The following is a 20,436-nucleotide window of genomic DNA, read 5'->3' on the forward strand; positions in this document are numbered from 1 at the left end:
TGGAAACCAATAGCTTGCTAAGGTGGTTAGGAGAGGAAGATTGACCGATACAGGAATTATGTAGCGTTTGTGCATGGGGGGGGGGGCTAAAAACAACATTTGAATGTACATAGTATGAGACTTAATATCGATGTTTCAATTCGGTGTACATTGTAAGATTTGAACCGAGGACCAGGCATACGGGTAATTATTTCGAATTCGTGCCATACTAAGTTTCGAAAAGTTGACATTGGCTCAATTTGTTGTGCTATTTTGTAGGTTATATGTTTGAATCCATCCAAAAGTTTTATCACTACCATGGTGTTCATCATATACATATGAATTTGTATTAAAAAGTAGCGTGGATACAGTGAAATGCGAAATCCACGTTATAGTTGGAGATCGCTACGTGACACACACTCTAATTCAAATAACTAACTACGTGACACACACTCTAATTCAAATAACTACTTATGTGACACACTCTAATCCACGTTAGCGTGGGTACCGTTTCAATTTTTTTTCAAATAACTCCTCATTAATTAATTTATAGTACTCCCTCTATTCACTTTTATAAGACCTTGAAGACATTTCAGACAATGTGCAAAACAGTTCATTTTAAGTTGCCTGAAACGACTTACAAAAGTGAACGGATGGAGTATCTCGTTTCGAATGACTAATTGTTGCAAGGAAAACACGGGCATGGTAATACATACAGATTCCTTTGCAAATGAAAGAAGATTCGTTTGCATTCTCAAATATAGGCGCACCAGGCAGACCAGGGTCGTGTCGGGGTGGACGCTGCTTCGGTGCCTTAAAGGCAAATGCCCTTGGGTGACTGACATGTGGGCTAACCACCTGTTGGGCCCACATGTCATGGACACAAAGGCAGGTGCCTTAAGGCACGAAGCATAGTCCTGTCGGGGTGGTCGCGTGTGTCGGACGGACGCGTAGCGCCCAGCCATCCACCCCCCTCCCCCCAAAAAAAGGACGACAACAATATAAGTTCGCACTTCCACGTTTTGGATTGAAATATCTGGCGGCCCCAATTCCAGCCCTGCAAAATCTCTCTTCTCCACCGTCCCCTTCCGCGCCCAGATTGCTCAAATCCCTAATTCACCGCCATCCCTCGAATCGCCCCTCGTCTCGTCTCTTTCCCCACCGTTCCCCACCTCTGTGTCGGACGACGACGACGAAGACGACGGTCGCGCTTCACCACCGCACCAGAGCTACCTCATCTACGGCCTTGTCCACTGTACCGGGTGGTCCACCGACAATGTTGGCCGCCGCAACCGACGTGCCTCACAGACACCGAGTTCCACCGCATCAGGTGCGCTTCACCGATGCCGTCTCCCAGCTCACCGGGGCTACTTCACCGAGCACATCGTCGCACCTCCGCCCCCCCGAAGTCGTTGGGGCTTCACCAACGGTCTCGTCCACCGCATCGTAGCGCTTCGCCGCCACTCAAGATCTGCATCCGTGCGTGGCCAGCCAGCGCATCACCCTCAACGGCTTTGAAGTGACCCGCACTCGAGCTAGGCGAGCATGCTCAAACACCGGCACGAACTAGGTATCCACACATCACTCCCTTGTGCACTGTTCCGACGATGTTTGGATATCCTTTCACTGCTCTCTTAGCTTACATGCCTATGCAACTCTGACTTTAACCCTTATTTCTTCTGGAGATATCATCTGAAACAAGCAAATCCATTTTTTAGCGAAGCATGACGGTGCTACGGGATCTGGTACACATCCTGCACACCCATATAACCTTGTAAGTATCTGTCCTCCAGTACAACATCAAGGTCGATTCCTCTTATTTGATCAACCATTTGCCGTGTCAAAAATGCAGAGGGGGATGCAAGGAGCACAAGGCCTGCACATCCAAGCAAGTGGTAACATGGACTTGTACATGGAACATCCCAAGCGCAAGCAGAGCTGCAGTGAGCCTGTATAACGAGCTAGCGTAAGTCCCTGCATTTCATTTAATTCGTACTGGCATTCGTGTATGATTTGTGAGCAGTGGCTGAGAACATTTAACATAAAAAATACAAAGGCACTTGCACTCCGGAAATCAACATAACTTGAGAAATGTGAAGCTACATGCACTTTGAAAACCAGCTAATGATCCAAAGTAGTTCAGATTATAAACACTAAATGATGCAAGCACCAAAAAAACACAAAAATGCAACATGGTGTACAAGGACTACAAACATGGTCTGTACCTCCTTGAATTATTCGTTCTCTGGCTGAAAATATCGAAGTGTAATTGCACGTATAACCAGTGCGCAAACTGCATATCAATATATCTATCCTGCACAAGTATGCCAATAGTTTCAAACAACAGATTAGAAAAGTATTTATGCTATGTTGTCATGATACGGGGACTTTCTGGTAGATGGCCTCGACGTTTCCTCAAGCTATGAAAATGCACTATAATTTGCTTGTCATCAATGCCTGCAAATCTCTGTCTCTCTCAACATAGTAGATCATCATTAGACACTAAATCCTTCAATGAGCTTGCAAAATGCTTGCATTAGATCCCTCATTAGACACTATATATTCATCACCAGGAGCATGTAAAATGTTTGCATCAAATCCTTCATTAGTAGTCTGGTCATTAGACACTTCAGGCTCAAGAACAACATGAGCTTGTATGTTTGCACCGGAAACTTGATTAGATACATCAGATTCAGTCAGTTCAGTATTGATCGGGGGAGTTATAAAATAAGTAGAAATTGGTTTCATTTTCTCATAGATTCCCTACATACAAGCAGTTTTACAACACCGTCAGGTTGAACTATTGGCCAGAAATTGAAGAGTTGAATTAGATATAATCAGGGATGTGATGTACCTGCTTGTTGCCGCATGCTACTCTTGCAAGCTGCGACTGTCTGTTTGCGCAAGCTCGATGCCGTGCCCGTGCTGCCGCCGCTGCCTCCCACGCAGGCTACACCCAGGGTTGGATCTTCATCTTCTTGTCCTTCCGTTCACTTGAAGCCTGGCGACCGCCCTCCAACGAGGGTGCGAGGAAGTGCTGTGTCGGTCTGTCCAGCGGCGGCTAGGTTAGGAGCGAACCAGACTGGAGGCTGGAGCGAATGAATTGGGATTTTTCCTGCTGTCAATCGATATGGGAGGCGCTCGTTTAGGCCGCGAGCCTGCTATAGGGCCTGCCTTGCACTTATGTTATTGGCCCATCCAAATTGAAACATTTTTCTTCATTTTTTACATTGCCTGCTCGTGCATTGGGACGAACAAAACTAGCATGGGCCAACCTGGATGACTCAAACTAGGTGCACACTTTCCAGCCACCTGAGGTGGCCACCCATACCAACCCCTATGGTGGCGTCGCCCCTTTTTGCTTGTATGATTGGATAGTGAAAAATATTCCAGTGGCGCTTTTGATTTACCCACAGAATGGTTGAATTGCTTGTTTCTATGAACCGAGTTCGCCAATAATGTGAAGGATGCCAATCTTTTCATCCTATTGTAGATTGCTTAGATCTTGATATGCCAAAAGTAATCGCATTAAATATACAGTAAAAGCCAGTGTGATGTGTTTGGCTACAACTAGTCTGACTACACGTCCTCATATAACATATCAAGGACGCACCATCTTACCAGATTAACCATTCGACTTACCCATGCAGTGTGGGAAGAAAGAAGTATTGGGACTGCGTATCCTAGCAATTGATGCCATGGACTCCTTTGTACAACCTTGTAAGCGAAAAAGAAGTTGCAGTGTGCCTGTACAAAGAACTAGCGTAAGTTCAGTTACCTGCTTCTCGGAATTTTAGTTAGCCACTTATTGCAAAATTGTTCAATTACGTTGCTTGGTTTAATTTAGTTTGCTACTGATTACATAATGGCACGGCCTGTTAATCATATTGTAGACTGCGCCTATCTATGTGTTTGATACTTACTGTTAAGAATTACCTGTTTGCCTTAACTTAAATATCTACTGGTTTGTTTAACTGCTTTGCTGCTGCAACAACGGGTTACAATGATGTTAATAACTACTCCCTCCGTCCCATAATATAGGACGTTTTTTGACACTAGCCTAGTGTTAAAAAACGTCTTACATTATGGGATGGAGGGAGTACTTTTCAGCATCCAATTGAAACTCTTTAATTCCTTGTTTGTTTAACTGGTTTGCTGTTATAACTCCCAGTTGAGATGGTTTTGCTAACTTCAACTTTTCTGAATCCAATCGGAACTTTAATGGCAAAACAGGTTAGCCCAAGATCAAAGAGCGAGGTCCCCATGGACGTTGCATCATCCCACAGCAGTGGCACCGGCGCAATCGTGCATTATGAATTGCGAACTGTTGATGCTCTAGAGGCTAAACTAGTGGTAGAAAGAGATTCTGCTTCTGCACTTAGAGATGAAGTTGACATGTTGAGGAAGCAAACAGCATAATCACAAGTAGTACTCAAGACAACCATTAAATATTTGGTGGATTTCAAAACGAAGCAAGCTGAGACTGACCAGATTGTTAAGGTCCTGAAGGAAAAAAGGAAATTAAATTCCTACTTGGTAAATCATAGGTGAAATGTTCTTTCCATAGTTGAATAACCTTTGTGTTGTCTATTCATGTAATCAATCCAACCATTTGTTTTAGAGATCATGTAATAATTGTTTTTTTTGGTTTGTAATTTTATTTGAGCACAAGTCTATATTAATTGATAAGACTCGGAGACATTTCATTTGGATTGCTGTGCCAGACCTACAAATATGCCAATCCGGCTGAATGTGCATTCAGCAATAGTAGTAGTATAGATGGACCATAAGTGGCACGCATCGGAAAGGGCCAAGATGCTGGCTAAAAAAAAGATGTTGTTGTAGCCAAAAAAGTACAGCGGCCTGGCTTATGTATGTTAGTTGATATTATTGATCCATATACTCTATAAGTGTTTATATGTCTGTTAGTTCTGTACATTCTTGGTTGATTGACTCGGTATTTGAATCTTGATACATCGCTTGTGTACATATCTAAATGGGAGTACACATTATGCTGCGTGTGACATTTGAGTTGGACATGAAGTGTTCCAAATATTCGAATTTACCTTAAACTGGATACTAGTTTCTGAATTTGAGTATTGGCATTTGTAAACCATATCCATATATGACAGTGGAATACATCTTTGTCGTCCTTTTGAAGATATATAAAAACACATAGAATGATTTATAAAGATTCATATAGGAATACAAAATGGATTTGAATTTAGTTGTCAGGGTAAACGTGGATGCTTATTGTCCCAAAATTCGAAAGAAGCAGCAAAATGTCCACTCCCATGTCGGCTGCCTGAAGCCAAGTGTTTGGGAGATGGAAATTACTGTGTACATTACACGGACAATCCATCGGCCCGATTTCCACTGCTCTAAATAGGGGTAGGTTAGTAACTTCAATTAGACGTGACACGGCCGCCTCTGAGCCCATTAAGACACGGTGGGCGTCAAACATGGGCGGCAAAACACATTTGATTCAAGCTCGTCCGAAAGACCTTTGTTTCTCCCTCCATTCCCCATTCATACACGGTGGGCGGCAAAACAAACTCGACTCGGCCGAAATCGATGTAGGCAAATATTTTCAATAGGGCAGGTTTGTAACTTCACTCAGACGTGACACAACCGCCCTACCTGCCAGCCCCGTTCATACACCGTGGGCGCCAACCATGGGCGCCAACCACCCTCTCCTCGCCCGAAATCGCTCTGGGCAAATATCGGTGAGATGCGAGATTACCCTCCTATCCCCAACCGACGAGACGTCCACATTTTAAACGGGGGCTAAGTTCGTCACTTTCCCATATTTCAGACAGGCGCGTCCCAAAAACATGGTTCCCCATACCTCTCCCTCCATTTTCCCATTCATACACCATCCACGCTAGAACACCCAATCCCCACACCAGCCTCCGTCCGCCACCCCATCCATCGCCGCCGTCCTCCACCACATCCATCGCCACCGTCCTCCACCATGTCGGAGCGCCTACCAAGACCGCGTCGTCCACTGCTAGAGATGGACGTTTCTCATCCACGGTGACGGACCAATAGCCTTGCATCACGTCCTCTCGCTTCATCGGCGCCGTCGTCCTCTTTGCCGGGGCCGCTCACACGACCTTCTCTTCCACCGCAACGGGACTTATCCCCCGATGCACCCATCTACCGTCGTAGATCTGCTTCAACGCCACCGACAGCCATCGCACCCCCGATGCCTACACGGCGCCGCAAGAGAGGTGGTACTTCATATCTCCTCAACTTTTTGATCTCAACCAGAAAATAGATCTTAACTTGGTAACTCTACTTTCTTTTCAGCTCTTAGAATTTAGTTCTTAGTTTGAAGCAAACAATGGATTCTAAATATCATTTCTCCGGTTTGCAGCTTCAAATCTGCCATGGCACATCCATAATACGATTTAATTGAACGTGCTTAGGGTTTAATTGATCATGTTGGTTCCGTGGTGGTTTCTTTAATAGAAATCGGAGGGGAAACCCTCTTTTGCTAAAAAAAATATGCTTAGAGTTTCCCCATTTTATGATCACTATACGATCAGAATACATGCTTCGTGTCATAATAACACTGCTCCACGCATCAAGCTAAACAAGCTTAGATGTTCAAATACGAATCTGATATTATTAAAACAGAGTTGTTTAATTGGTCAGCTAAATGTTCCTAAATTAGTTTAGAAAATGCATGTTCGCCGCTCGGGTGTGTATCTCTACAGGGTGCCCACGGTGGGCCGGCCCACCCTGGGATTTTGGGTCGTCCCAGGCCCCGTTCTGCTGCGTGCTTCCGATCTCTACTCGCCCCCAGCCGCCTGCCTCACCGGTGACTTGCCGTCCCCGGATGGCATGACTCTAGGAGGAGGCGCCGGACTAACAGGAGGCCAGGAGCCGCTCGCCCAACAGCGTCACCGTTGCCCAGGCGCGCCGCCGTGCCTACCTTCCCAGTCCGTTCAGGGCCCAGGCGTGCAGCACCCACCAAGCCAACCCGATTTATCCTGAGATACGTCCTCAACACTCAGCAGCCACTCCTCATCACCCATTTTCTAATTGATTCATTACTCATTAGGCAGGACTATCATTAGGGTTTGTTGTGTGCTCAGTGCTACCTACACTTAATGGTTCAGATGTATTTCGGTAATCTTTAGTACCTCTAAAGTTCACAGAGTTTTCAAAATTCCGGCCCTCGGAACAGAAACTAGTCATTTTGGATTGTTGGTCGCAGTGACATTGACCCAGATTACTACTGCAAGCCAGGTTTGTTGACAATTTTACTTGTCTTTCTTACTCATTCGATATAATATCCAATTATTCACGTCGATTAGTTGCAAACAATAAGTGCTAGACAAACTTCTTCATTCAGATTTTGGACGGTCTCTTACTGCAGTTACAATTCTGCATACTTGTCCTAATAAGCTCACAAGTAAATGATTGATTCACTACATCTATGCTTGCCTTGTCATATTTGTTGTCAATATTCTTTTAGGGTGGAACACCCTGTTTCTAAATACTGGAACCGTAGACTTGAGTGAATAGTATTTCTCTATGTGATCTCTTCCATCATGTGTGGGTAACGAACACTGCATTGTATAGAAAGAAAGTGTCATTTCCAGGTTTTAGATAGGTTTTGATCTTTTACATGGAATACAATCTGCCTACTTGCTTTGTGTCGCACTACCAACACTCCACCCTTGAAGCTAAACATTACGCCACTCATAATTGCTTAGTTTATTTGTTCAAATACGAATTTCATATGATTCTAATGTTCCTACTTCAGTTTTGAAATGTGTGCCTGCCTGTTATAGAGACATAAGGGGTTTGTATTTCTGTGTGTGGTCTGGTCAGCACGGTTGGGGAGGTGAACTTTGCATATGCAGGGGTTTATAGGGAGACACTCTCCGAGTTGAATCCGCAATGCATTCCATAGATAATCTCACTACTTTTTATGTTTTCATGAATCTCAGATTTTGAACAGCATCATAATGATTATGAGCTTGCGCGCATGAAAAGAATAAAGCAGAACAATGCCATGGCTGTCAAACTTGGCATTAAGGGACTGAAATCAAGTCTGAATGCAATGCAATGCAAACGCTCTCCACCTACAGATCCATGCTCAGAATATGATCCTAACAGTGATTCTGAGCTAGAGGGAGACCTAAGTCAATGTAGCTCCCTAGTGGAGGAGTCAAAGGAAGATGCCCTATCTTATTCTCCCATCAAGGTACTTGCTCTAACTTTCCAAGGTTACATTGCTTGCACATATCTTGCAACTGATGCTTTGCATTGCTTCTACTTTGTTGAACTGCCATTAGCTTAGTTTACACATCGTGTATGTGAATACCCCCTGCCTATCCATTTTCAGTACATATTCCATCTGTCATCATACCATATTTATCCAATCAAATGTTGTTCTTGTGTATCAGACGTTCAAAAGGAAGAGGCGATTGCTGATCGTGGAGGAGCACAAGCAAAGTATTTGGAAAAGGTAGTGGCACCTGATAAATCAAATAGCCCATTAGGTGTAGTTGCAATATCACCTGACCCACAAAATACCCCAACTCTAGTAGACTCTAGCCCTACTACACTGGTCATTTCTGATGCCCCAACTCAGCAGACCCCAACTGCAGCAAAGAGTATGATTATGCCAGTTGACATAGCACCAGCTATACGACGCAAAACCCCCATTCCAGCAAAGAGTACACCAAATCCAGTTGCCAAATCCCTTTTTGAACCAGAGAGAGCCCCAATTGCAGCAAATAGGACCCCTGTTCCATTTCTTCGCAGTTTATAAGACGAAGCTTATGTTGTTGTCAAGAACTTTGTGCGCATCTTTCCTTCATGGAAAGATTATACCACAGACACAGAACAATTTCCAGTCTTCCTCCGCAACTTACGCATAAGTAATGTACTAATGTTATTCATGGTCATTACTGCATATGTTTCTGCTGACAGAGACACAAGATTTCATTCTTTTAAATAGGCGAGGAGCAAACTGGATTGTGATGACAAGCAAGAGTTGGTTGCGCTTTTCAAGCACTCATTGATGAAGTATCATTCCTACCTGAGGCAAGCGCACTTCGATGGCAAGCCTCTGAATGAAATTTCTGTAAAGTCTCCGGTGCTACATTTATCCGACGGTGACTAGAATAATCTTGTTACACATTGGTCTCGGCTACAGTGTAAGGTACTGTCTATGATATCACATCACAATTTGAACTACATTTTTGCATTTCTGCATTTGTCTATGATATCACTCACTTGTACGAAAACTGTTAGCAGAAGAACATTCGTTCTCAAGGGACCACAGAATCTCGCAACTATACTGCACACTGCATTGCTCTCGTGAGTACCTCTTGCCCTGTATGACCATACTTACTTTCATAGCTATTTGATTATGTAGCATCACTGCACATGTTAGCCTCGTAATCCTCCATTTGGTGGACATTATAAGATCCGTATGGACTCTTACACAAATTTAGAATCAACCCAATGCTTTTGAAGATGTTTAGCTCTGCAGTCCTCTTGTAAGGACTGAACGTGGTCTATCACTTTACTTACATTAATAGCTACTCCCTCCGTCCCATAATATAAGAACATTTTGTACAGTACACCAGTGTTCAAAACACTCTTGTATTATGGGAAGAGGGATTGGTTCATTTTGTAGCATTCTGCATCTTATCTCCCTCGCCCACCATTTACTAAAAAAGATCAGATTTATATTTAATCTTACCAACAAGTAGAATACACAGACAATGCCAGTGCAGAAGTGTAGCCCATTGCTCTTGTCAGTACATTTTGTCCTGTAACGCTTGTACTTCTAGGGATTGGTAGTTGATTATGTAGCATCAATCCGCATCTTATCTTCATTATCCTCTATCCCTTCCAGTATTATCATATCTATAATTACTCTCTACAAAATGTAGAGTACAGGCAATGCTTATGAAGAAGATTCTGTGCTGAAATTCTTGAGTTATCCTTCCCTTGACATGGAGAAGGGCATTATAAAGCCGGTGTTAACTATTAATGTAAGTCGGTCCTTCTAAAGCCTTTATCCTCAACTGTTGTTTAATTTGCTCATACTCCCTATCGTTTACTGCTGTTTAGTTTGCTGTTTCTACCAAAATGCATGTTCGTAAGAACCGTAAGTTCTAAGTTTTACTTGTAATACCAAATTTCTTATTCATACCATGCACATTACTTAATACTCCCCATATGTATGCTTGGTTTTGTGGATCTATAATCCAGTGTGTGGTGAAGCAGCCCATGTTTGCACCTTGTCATCTCTTGTTTTATCTTACTGATGAGGCTGATGATATGAACAACATGCCATGCACATTATCCAAAATAGATACAATGATTTTCTTTGCCCTTCATCTATGCTTGTTATGTTGACATGGTAATCCAGTAGTGTGGTGAAGCTCCCCACATTATGAACAATACCAAATTATGCTATTGATATTTTGAACTTACTCTTTATTTTCTAATTTGAAATTGGATAGAATTGACAGAAAATTTATCATCTTTGTTTATACACGTGCAAAACCTGTCATCTCTCTGCTTTGTTTCAGGGTGATATGCCTGATGGCATGCACAAGTTTGCTGAAGGCTGTGAGACAAACCCAACATATATTGCAGCAAAGAAGGCAAAACATCTTGAAGATAGCGAGACAACCCCAAAGTCTTGTCTTGATGCAGTGTTCAAGTTACTTGAGACTAACAGTCAGACAAGCTCACAGAATTCATTCTTTGAATCAGTTCGACTTCTTCAGTCCCAAGTTCTAGCAGAAAGGCATTCTGCAACTCAACTTCGACTTGAAGTCCTATCTCTAAGAAAGATTGCGGAGAACACCAATGAGAACCTCATCGCTAAACAGCTACACCTGGAAGCTATGACCGACATGCTAGGCCGGTCTCATAGCCTTGCTCAGCAGCTTGCACAGCAGTTCCCTTGCAAGGCTAACCTTTCTTGAACTGTCTTGGAAGTGGTCTCGGTTCAGTATTATTTTGTTACCCTGCAATGGTGCCCAGTTTTTGTAATCTGCTTCTTCGTTGCGCTTTATGATCACTGGTGGTGAACTTCGATGCCCAGTGGATGTAATATACCTTAAATCCTTTATTCTATAGTGTAGGTTTATTCTTAATTACTATGCCGTAATTTCTTTATTGTATAGAGTAGGTTTGTTCTTAATTCCTACTAGTTACTGCCATCATTCGCTATCTGAAAAAAATCAGATGTAGTCGACCGAGCAGAAACACTCGATAACAGGCCAGGTTTTTAGCGGGCCACAATTGGGCCGACCTACGTCTTTCTTGGGCCCGAATGATTGGGGCCTTCACACATTGTGCCAGGCCCAAACTTACACCGGCCTATATTTTAGTTGGGCCTTTTGTCGACCCAACGCTTATTTTGGCCCAGGTAGCGTTGGGCCATTAACAAGCTGAATATTGTACTGGCCTGTTAGGGCCGAGATGAAACCACGGGCCTTTAGCAGGCCAAAATGCAGGTTGGGCCTCAATTTTCACTAGTCATCGACGGGCCTTCAGCAGGCCGAAATGTAGACCAGGCCGTTATGGTCCCAGTTAGCTCACGGGCCGTTACCAGGTCGAAACATATCTCGGGCCTTAGTTGGCCCACTGATATCATGGGCTTTTAAGAGGCCAAAAGCTTAGTACAGGCATCAACGGGCCGAATTACGCAACAGGACTTTAACAGGCCCAAAGTCACCTTGGGCTTAACTGTTGCCACCTTTAGCACGAGCCGTTAGTGGGCCCGATGTCCCGTCGGACCATATATGGCCCATGGGCAGCACGGGCCATTCCCAGGCTGAAGGTCACACTGGGCTGAAATGGGCCCATGTCTACATCAGGCCTCTAACAGGCCGAAAGTCACTGGGCTGTAGTTGGGCCCGAATATTCGACGAATAATTAACAGGCCAGATCTGGCTTCGGGCCGCAAATGGGCCCAAATATTGGGCGAACAATTAACGGGCCAGATCTAGCTTCGGGCCGTAAATGGGCCCAAATATTGGGCGAACAATTAACGGGCCAGATCTGGTTTCGGGCTGTAAATGGGCCTTTATTAAGCAGGCCGTTATTGGGCTGGCCCACTAGTACCTGACTAAGTTCTACGGGCCTTTGACTGGGCCGGCCTTTTTAACCTATATGGGCCTCTATTGGGCGTAGCCACGTGTCAACGTACCATAGGCATGTATCCTCCAATGGACGCGCGACATCTGTCCCAACGATGAGCCGACACGTGTTCCCTTCGGCCAATCAGAATTTTACACGTGGAAATTTCCCATTGGTCGGGGCTGTTAATGGGTTATCGGATCCAAAATCCAACCCGATAGCTTAACGGCATTCCGTTACGATGGATGCCACGTGTCGATCACCCTTGATGAAAGCACTTCTGTGACGCGCGATTTATCGTCATGGAAGTGGACACTTCCGTGATGATAATTTTGGTAATGTCATGGAACACTTCTACGACAGCACAGGTATGACTATCTTGATTTTGTCATAAATTTGTCATGGATGTACATGCATGACAAAAAACGCGACCTACTGTGACAAACACGTATCATCACGGAAGTGTATTTTTTGTAGTGAGTACAAGTTATCCTAACTAAAGTTGGTCTTCGGCTGCCATAGGCACTGGCGAAGACGCCGTCTTGGGCTCCACGGTGACCTCTGTCCTCCTGCTCTGCTGGTCTTGGTCTCGTTGCACCGAAACGGTAACCTTGCTTGATGCCTCAGTATTCCGCGCCTGCGCTTGCCCCCTTTGCACCAAAGAGGAAACAAGGACATTGCGCAGGCCGGCACCCGCCTGGCGCCCGCCTAGTCTCGATCGACATGGCTTGCTTCATGGGCACCTCGCGAGGTACTCTTGCCTTGATCTCTCCGCCTCCTCGCAAGCCTGCCTGGTGAGGCCGTTCCTGAGGAAGCCTTGCGTCATCCGCCCTGCGAGGCTTGGCCCCTCGCGAGGGTCTTGAGCTTGAGTTGATGAAGATGGGACGTACTGGGCCACCCCTTGAGCCACGCCACAGACCGCAGGCAGGCAAGTCTAGGGACCCCCGTTCCCAGAACACCGACATGTACCCCCTTGCCAAACTCATGGCAAGGTACACAACAAGTTTGCTACATAGCATGGCATACTTTATAGAACATATGGCTGACGCATAGGGAATGACTTCCATTATCTCTCTATCTTCTGCCATGGTCGGGCTTTGAGTCTTAGTCAACTTCACACCTTACAATACAGGCTAGAAATCCTTCTTTGACTGATCCATTTTTGAACTCCTTTAAAATCTTGTCAAGGTATGTACTCATTGAAAATCTTATCAAGCATCTTGATCTATCTCTATAGATCTTGATGCCCAATATGTAAGCAGCTTTACCGAGGTCTTTCGTTGAAAAATTCTTATTCAAGTATCCTTTTATGCTATCCAGAAATTCTATATCATTTCTAGTCAGCAATATGTCAACCACATATAATATCAAAAATGCTACAGAGCTCCCACTCACTTTCTTGTAAATACAGGCTTCACCGTAAGTCTGTATAAAACCATATGCTTTGATCACCTCATCAAAGCGTATATTCCAACTCCGAGATGCTTGCAGCAGTCCATAAATGGATCATTGGAGCTTGCACACTTTGTTAGCACTTTTAGGATCGACAAAATCTTCTGGTTGCATCATATATAACTCTTCTTTAAGAAATCCATTAAGGAATGTAGTTTTGGCATCCATTTGCTAGATTCCATAATCATAAAATGTGGCAATTGCTAACATGATTCGGACCGACTAAAGCATCGCTACGGGTGAGAAAGTTTCATTGTAGTCAACTCTTTGAACTTGTCGAAAACCTTTCACGACAAGTCGATCTTTGTAGCCAGTAACATTATCATCAGCTTTAGTCTTCTCATTGAAGATCCATTTATTCTCTATGGCTGGCCGATCATCGAGCAAGTCCACCAAAGTCCACACTTTGTTCTCATACATGGATCCTATCTCAGATTTCATGGCCTCAAGCCATTTATCGGAATCTGGGCTCATCATAGCTTCTTCATAGTTCGTAGGTTCGTCATGGTCTAGTAACATGACTTACAGAACAGGATTACCATACCACTCTGGTGCGGAACGTGCTCTGTTCAACCTACGAGGTCCACTAGTAGTTTGATCTGAAGTTTCATGATCATCATCATTAGCTTCCTCTCTAGTTGGTGTAGGCATCACGGGAACGGATTTCTCTGATGTGCTAGTTTCCAAATTGAGAAAAGGTGCAATTACCTCATCAAGTTCTACTTTCCTCCCACTCACTTCTTTTGAGAGAAACTCCTTCTCTAGAAATGTTCCATTCTTGGCAACAAAGATCTTGCCTTCGGATCTGTGGTAGAAGGTGTACCCAATTGTTTCCTTAGGTTATCCTATGAAGATGCACTTCTCCAATTTGGGTTCGAGCTTATCAGGCTGAAGCCTTTTGACATAAGTGTCACAACCCCAAACTTTAAGAAACGACAGCTTAGGTTTCTTGCCAAACCACAGTTCATACGGTGTCATCTCAATGGATTTAGACGGTGCCCTATTTAACGTGAATGCAGTTGTCTCTAATGCATAACCCCAAAATGATAGTGGTAAATCGGTAAGAGACATCATAGATCGCACCATAGCTAATAAAGTACGGTTACGACGTTCGGACACACCATTACGCTGTGGTGTTCCAGGTGGCGTGAGTTGTAAAACTATTCCACATTGTTTTAAATGAAGGCCAAACTCGTAACTCAAATATTCACCTCCACGATCAGATCATAGAAACTTTATTTTCTTATTATGATGATTCTCTACTTTGCTCTGAAATTCTTTGAACTTTTCAAATGTCTCAGACTTGTGTTCCATTAAGTACATATACCCATATATGCTCAAATCATCAGGTTAGAAAATAACGATACCCGCCGCATGCTTCAATACTTATCGGACCGCATACATCGATATGTATTATTTCCAACAAGTCATTAGCTCGCTCCATTGTTCCAGAGAATGGAGTTTTAGTCATCTTGCCCATGAGGCAAGGTTCGCAAGTATCAAATGATTCATAATCAAGTGACCCCAAAAGTCCATCTGCATGGAGTTTCTTCATGCAGTTTACACCAATATGACCTAAGCGACAATGCCACATGTATGTTGCACTATCATTATCAACTTTGTATCTTTTGGCATCAATATTAAGAATATGTGTATCACTACGATCGAGATTCAGTAAACCATTCACATTGCGTGTATGACCATAGAAGGTTTTATTCATGTAAACAGAACAGTAATTATTCTCTGACTTAAATGAATAATTGTATTGCAATAAACATGATCTACTCATATTCATGCTTAATGCAAACACCAAACAACATTTATTTTAGGTTCAACACTAATCTCAAAGGTAGATGGAGTGTGCGATGGTGATCGTATCAATCTTGGAATCACTTCCAACACATATCATCACTTCGCTCTTAACAAGTCTCTGTTCATTCTGCAACTCCTATTTCGAGTTACTAATCTCAGCAACTGAACAGGTATCAAATACCTAGGGGTTGCTAGGAACACTGATACGTCTCTAAAAGGATCGAGAAGAGGTGTCTAGAGGGGGGTGATTAGACCCTCAACAAGTAAATATAGCAGTTTTGAAGTTTTTCAAGTTGAGGTTCGAAACTAGCACAAGTTCAAGCATTCACAATACAATTCAAGCAAGCATGCAAAGAGTATATGAGCAGCGGAAAGTAAAGCATGCAACTTGCAAGAAAGTAAAGGGATGGGATTGGAGTGTGTAAACGCAATTGGAGACATGGAGATTTTTGGCGTGGTTCCGATAGGTGGTGCTATCGTACATCCACGTTGGTGGAGACTTCAACCCACGAAGGGTAACGGTTGCGCAAGTCCATGGAGGGCTCTACCCATGAAGGGTCCACGAATAAGCAACCTTGTCTATACCACCATGGCCATCGCCCACGAAGGACTTGCCTCACTTGGGTAGATGTTCACGAAGTAGGCAATCTCCTTGCCCTTACAAACTCCTTGGTTCAACTCGACAATCTTAACGGAGGCTCCCAAGTGACACCTAACCAATCTAGGAGACACCACTCTCCAAAAGGTAATAGATGGTGTGTTGATGCTGAACTCCTTGCTCTTGTGCTTCAAATGATAGTCTCCCCAACACTCAACTCTCTCTCATAGATTTGGCTATGGTGGAAAGATGATTTGAGTGGAAAGAAACTTGGGGAAGGCTAGAGATCAAGATTCTTGTGGTTGGAATGGAATGTCTTGGTCTCAACACATGAGTAGGTGGTTCTCTCTCAGAAAATGAATAGTGGAAGTGTAGGCACGTTCTGATGGCTCTCCCCACGAATGAAGAGTGGGTGGAGGGGTATATATAGCCTCCACACAAAATCTAGCCACTACACACAGATTCCCAAACTCGGTGAGACCGAATGGTGAAACTCGGTCAGACCAATTCAGGTCAAAATGTGAACGTTAGAGTTTTCGGTGGGACTGACAAGGTCAACTCAGTGGGACCGATGTCCAAGGGTTAGGGTAAAACCTCAACTCGGTTTGACCGATTACACAAACTCGGTGAGACCGATTTTGGTAATAAGCAAACAGAGAATTGGTCAAGCAAACTCGGTGGTACCGATGCACAAACTCGGTGACACCGAAATTATCGCAATAGGCAACAGTGAGTTTGCAAGCCCATCTCAGTGAGACCGAGATCCCATCGGTGAGACCGAACTGATTAGGGTTTGGTAGTGCCTATATCAAATGAACTCGATGGCGCCGGATAGATCAAATCAGTGGACCGAGTTTGACTTTTAGGTTTAGGACATATGTGGATATGAGAAAGTGGTTGAGGGCTTTGGAGGATATCACTAAGCACTTTGAGCAAGCAAGCCATTAAGCAACACCTCATCCCCTTTTAATAGTATTGGCTTTCCTATGGACTCAATGTGATCTTGGACCACTAAAATGAAAATGTAGAGTCTTGAGCTTCTGTCAATATTTGTCCTTAGCATCTTGAAGGGGTTCCACATCCTCTTGTCCATGCCACTCCAATGTTGAACTTATCTGAAATATACTAGATGAAAAATATTAGTCCAACAAGAGATATGTTGACATTAATTACCAAAATCACCCAGGGAGCGCTTGTGCTTTCAGTCTCCCCCTTTTTGGAAATTGATGACAACATACATCAAAGCTTTAGATAAGGGTATGAAGAAAAGTAGCAAGTAAAGCTTTGGAAGGACATGCAACATGCATTAGCTCCCCCTACATGTATGCAATCGTGTGATGATAGATCATAAGAGTATGAGAATGCATGAGCATGACAGAGCAAGCAATGAGTTACATGTTTCTTGGCTATATTCATCAGAGCAAATGGTGTAGACACTCGAAATATACCTTCATGTTCATGAGTCCTTCTTGCAAAAAAAATACTTTAGCAAGAGATCCTCATGCACATGAGTGTGATGCATATACTTACCTTGTGGTCTTGAACTAGCTTTGGAAGAGATGAACCTGAGTAAACAAGGTTAGATAAAACAAGAACATCTACTAGACAGAGCAAGAACAGGAGATCATAAGAATACCAAGATTGGGAAGACATGTAGAGAGTGAGTACTAGGTAATCTATTTGGTGATAGATATGCAGTGAATCCGAAAGATTTTCTTCCCTTAGGAGTGAGCTCTCTCCCCCTGAATCTGACATTGGATCATGGGAGAAGATAGAGTAAGAAAATTAGAGAAACAAGAAAAATAGAGCAAAATAATCCCAACACATACTATCATGTCTTTCCCCTCTTGAACACATGAGACAACTTTCCTCTTAAGAATAAGAAGCATCAGGAGAAACTTTAGCATTCTCTCTTATGTGATAAGCTTTGATGTGCTCTCTCTCTCCCCCTTTGACATCAATTTCCAAGAAGGGACTTCTGGAGCATGAGTCAAGTAGGTTTGGTCCTTGAGTCACATTACAAAGCAACATGTAATAGGATGCTAGTAGAGGACAAGTATCACTGAGTGGAGCTGGGACAAATGTGCAGGATGCAAGTGACACAATATTTTCTCAGTATTGAAATCGGTAACACCGAGTTGTTATTTTCGGTGGCACCGAGAGGGTTCGGTTTGGCCGAAGAAAACAAACTGGTGAGGCCTAGTTCAATCCAGAGAGAAAACAAATGTCACCACAGCTCACTTAGGAAAATAAGATCTCACAAAGATATGCAAGTAATTGTTGGGGATCGTAGCAGAAATAAAATTTTCTACGCATCACCAAGATCAATCTATGGAGTCATCTAGCAACGAGAGAGAGGAGTGCATCTACATACCCTTGTAGACCGCGAGCAGAAGTGTTCAAGAGAACGGGGTTGATGGAGTCGTACTCGTCGTGATCCCAATAACCGATGATCCTAGCGCCGAACGGATGGCACCTCCGCGTTCAACACACGTACGAAGCGGAGACGTCTCCTCCTTCTTGATATAGCAAGGAGGAGGGAGAGGTTGTGTAACGCCCCGGATTCGATGCGCCAGGTGTCCGCCAGTTATTCGCCGTAGTTGCCATGTCATTTGCTTGCGTGTTGCACTTTGCCATGTCATCATCTGCATTTCATATCATGTCATCATGTGCATTTCATTTTGCATACGTGTTCATCTCTTGCATCCGAGCATTTTCCCCGTTGTCCGTTTTGAAATCCGGCACTCCTATGTCCTCCGGCGTTCCCCTTTTGCCTCTTCTCTTGTGCGGGTGTTAAACTTTCTTGGAATGGCCCGAGGTTTGCCAAGCGGCCTTGGTATAGCGCCGGTAGGCCGCCTGTCAAGTTTCGTGCCATTTGGAGGTCGTTTGATACTCCAACGGTTAACCGGGTAACCGTAAAGCCCTCTTTGTGTTGCAGCCCAACACCCCTTCCAAAGTGGCCCAAAACCCAGCAAACTCCCCTCCATGCTCTCGGTCGTTCGATCACGATCGCGTGGCCGAAAACCGCTCCTCATTTGGACTCTCCTAGCCCCTTCTATCTATAAAAAGACCTCCCCCTCCGAAATTTCGGGTCCAAACCCTAGCCCTCCCCTCCGCGCCGCCGGACATGTCCGCCGACGGCCGGACGAAATCGCGCCGCCGCTCCCGTCCAACCCACGGACGCCACGTGGCGCCCCGCGCGTCCCCGCCACCGCCGGCCCGCTCGGCCCGGGCGCGGCCCACCCGAGCCCATCCGGCCGCGCCGCCGGCCCGCGCGTGCTCCGCCGCCCGGTGCCTCCCGCGCCCACCGCTGCCTCCCGCCGGCGACCGTCCCCGCCGCCGCGCCCCTCCGGCCGGCCCCCGAGCCTCCTCCGTCGGCATCGCCCCGGATCTCCGCCGCCGCGCGCCGCCAGCTCCGCCCCGCCGGCCCCTCGCCTCCCCTTCACCGCCGACCCCGCCGCCAGACTGCTCCGCCGCCGCCCGACCCCGCGCCGCCGAGCCCCTCCGCCGCTCGCGCCGAGACGCGCCTCCCCGTGCGCCTCCCTCCGCCCCGCCCGGCCTCTCGCGGGCCTCCAGCGCCGCGTCCCCCCGCCAAGCTCAGACCTCGCCGGCGTCGCCGCATGCCGCGACTCGCCGCTCCGCCGACGCGGGCCCCCGCGCTCCTCGCGCCGGCTCCGGCAGTCGTCCACCGGATCCAGCTCCTCCTCCGGCAGCACTCCCCGCCGCTCGGCTCCCTCCTCGTCCTCGTGCGGCACTCCTTGCGTCCCGTCCCCCCAGTAAAATCCTCCAAGTCCGAATATTTGCATTATCATGCCATGTTCATCGCATCGTATCTCTGTGCATCTAGCTTCCGTTTTGTGCGTATAATATGTCAAATTGTTCAGTCTCGACGAGTACTTCATTTCATTCCATTGCATCATTTTCATTTGAGCTCATCTTGATGCCCGAAATGCTGTTGGAAGAGTGCATGTGCTGTTAATCTGCTGAAACTGTTATAACTTGCTCATTTGTCATTTTTGCCATGATTGATGTGTGCATCCTATGAGTATGAGCTCTACATGTGTTTTGATCTATGCCATGCCATCTTTCCAGAGGTGCTATCCATGTATTTTTGTGAGTTGTGTACTAAGTGCATCGAGCTTGTTAAGTAGGGTACTTGCTATTGCTGTTTTGCTAGACAGATTCTGTTATTTTGTGATGCCATGTAAACCTGCTTCTACAAGTCATTGTGTGCATAATCTGGAGATGATCAATAAATATGTTTTGATCTACATTTCATGCTCTATCCATTCATGCCCCTGTTTGCATTTATAGCCTGTTGTAGATTGTTCATATCTTGCTCCAAAGTTGCTAAATGATGTTGCTGTCAGCCTATTAACATTAAGTTCAATGTTTCCATGATTGTTTGCTAGTGATCCATGCACCCTATGACCTTGCTCTTGCCATGTATAGCTTCACAAACATGT

This window comes from Triticum aestivum, chromosome 2B (assembly GCF_018294505.1).
Source record: "Triticum aestivum cultivar Chinese Spring chromosome 2B, IWGSC CS RefSeq v2.1, whole genome shotgun sequence".
NCBI lineage: Eukaryota > Viridiplantae > Streptophyta > Magnoliopsida > Poales > Poaceae > Triticum > Triticum aestivum.